Genomic DNA, 3,030 nt, shown 5'->3' with positions numbered 1-3,030 from the left:
CGGAATCGTATGATCGGCGCCTACAAATCCCAACCATCAAATCGGCCTAAAATCGACGTTTTAGGGGTCCGATTTGGGCAGTTTGGGTTTCGGGTCCGGTTAACCCATCCAATCCTAACCATTTTCAGTAATATTAGCTTTGTTGGATTTGTTCTTACCTTACCAACTCAGATCTATCAACAAAATCTCGGGTCTCGGCTTCGAATCTTGATCGGTTAGAATGTGTGTGTTTTGAGTGTGTGAAGAAATAGATGTAAATGAAAGATATTTTGGGATTTTGGGGGTATTTATATCTCTGAAATCCCATTCTCATTTAACCCATCTCAATTAATCCAAATCCATAACCCACATCCATTACCCGACACTAGCCCGACCCATACCAACTCCTATTCTTTTATTTATTTCCTGATAACCCGAGTAAACTTTCCCTCTATTATTAAGTAATATAATTAATATTACTTGGAAATTTCGGGATGTTACAAATGTGGAATATATTTTTGAGCCAATCGTGGTAAGTTAACTGAAAATCATTCATTATTGAAGCCCACTCCTTTTCAAACAGTTCAGGTGTTATTAGGTCCGTCCAAACAATATCACACAACTGAGTCTTAAAACCTGAGGTGTTGCAAAGGCCGGATCCAACCTGAAAGAATATAATGGCATAATATAACATAATAAAAAATCTAAAACGCTAAAAATATACCACATAACCAAATAAGAGTTCTCTTGTACCTTCCCAGACATCTTATCCATAATATGCCACATGCACAGCCGATGCCTAGAAATAGGAAAGGTCTTCAATTGCACGTTTCATGGCGGGGTCTTGGTCAGTTACAACAACTGCTGGTTCATAACCAAAAGCCTTCTTAAAACACTTCAGCAACCTAGAGTAAGATTCTGCAGTTTCCGAACCAAGCAACGTTGCACCAAGGGTGGCATTCCTATTATGGTTAACAATTCCAGTAAATGGAACAAAAACTAAGTTATGCCTGTAAAAAGAATGAATCAATACATAAAACACAATAAAGAAAAACAAATATTTGTTGATAATTTTATTACTTGTTATGACGATATGTTGCATCAAATGAAACATTACCAAAGACGTAAAATTCATCTTGGCGCACTCATCGGCCCAAAATAAACCCTTTAATGCACCGTCTGTTGTAGTAGAATAATCACATGAGAAATTGTGACATAATTCTTTCTTCATCATAAGGCGTTGAACAGTCATCTCAGCATCGTAGTCTGTAACACCCCGGCTAAAGCGGAAACGCCTGAGTGTGAAGTACAGATTGCTCAAACACACGTGACACTATTAGGTGACCATAATAACATTATTTCATTTAAAACATCATTTAACACAAGTTTATCAAATAATACAAGTTGAAACAATAAGTAAATAAATGATAAGTTGTTCTTTGAAGATCCTATAGGCATGCAATGTGTCTTCTAAATTTTCATCCTCGTATCCTTACACCTGTAACATATGTATAAAATAAAGTTAGCTATGAACATAGCTAGTGAGATCTCCACAGTTTGATATAATACGTAAAAATCATACAATTCATAGACAAATGATAAACGAGCAAGTAAGTCCTTTTCAGTTGTTAACAACCAACGTACTTGGGTGATCGCGTAAGTAAGGGAAAAACAAACTATATTATTTTAATATTATAAATTTAATAATCTAATATAGTATGGGAAAATCTTATAAAGTTAACGTAAGGTTTAACGAAAAAGAATCTTATATAGAAAATCATCACTTTAATGTGTTATAAAGTTAACCGTAAGGTTTAACGAAAAAGAATTATTATATTAACTTTTATATTATTTTAAACACTATTTCAACTAGTAACTTATTATTAATATGAGAGATGTTATTTTATTTTATCTACAAGCGTCGGATTTTAACAATATAGTTTTATTTCGTTTACAATAGTTTTACCGTATTATAAAGTTACCGAATTATAAAGTTAACGACGGAATTAATAATTTATATTAACGGTTTAACAGACTTAACGAGTATGAAAAGTTTGGTTTTAGACGGTAAAAGATAATATATAATATAATTTTATACTTACCTTATAAAATTTATTTAGTTTTAATAAATAATTTTCATTAGATTTGTTATGATTTATAAATAATTTATTTGGTTTATTTTAATAAATAAAAAGGTTTAAATAAAATTCCAAAAAGAGATAGCATTGACCCAGGTTCAAACCCGGGTCTACTGTATGAAACCAACTAATCTTAACCATTGGACCATTTCAGTAGCTAGACTTAAGAATGAAACAATTTATATAAATAATAAGCCTCAAGATCATCATCTCCCTCATTCAAACCCTAGAAATTTAATTATATAAATCCGTCCCAAGTATGATTAATCCTTGTTAGGGGTTTCAATTGTCAGGCAAAACTGAATAAAAAGCATATAAAATTTACCCAGAAAGGTGATGGTTTGATGGAGAACACGCACTCGCCGGAAAACTACTTGAATGAATAAATTAACGAGGGAATTTGATTAATATAATGTTTGGTACGAGTTTAGATGAAGGTTAGGAGTCTATTTATAGGACGAATTGGAGCGTCTATCGTTTAATTATCTTAATTATAATTCCGGTTATATAGCCGGCGGTTTCAGATGATTATACGTGCAGATTAAATGGGGATTGAATGTTTTAGAGGATGATTAAAGTTTGCTATATTAGTGTGAAGTCGTTACGACAATTTAATTGAGTTAAAAATCCGATATTAGGGGTGTTTAGAGCTCGCCGGAGCCGTGATTCCGGCTGCCGGAAACGATCACCGAAAAAACGGGGAGGGCTGGGTGGTGACGGCTGGGTATATAATTAATATATTATTTTAAATGAAGTTGCATGTCTAGCACCTCTAGTTTCCAGATGTTTTAAATTAGAAATTTAATTATAGTTATGAATTAGACCTTGAACTTAGGAATATGTTAGAAGATGTATAAAAGTTTAAATACTTGAATATTATCATATTATACCCGAATGGTTTGCAACTCGTTTA

This window comes from Bidens hawaiensis, unplaced genomic scaffold (genome assembly GCF_021521415.1).
Source record: "Bidens hawaiensis isolate Kalapana, Puna unplaced genomic scaffold, B.hawaiensis_p1.1 tig00007409_1, whole genome shotgun sequence".
NCBI lineage: Eukaryota > Viridiplantae > Streptophyta > Magnoliopsida > Asterales > Asteraceae > Bidens > Bidens hawaiensis.
Note: the sequence above shows the minus strand (reverse complement) of the source record.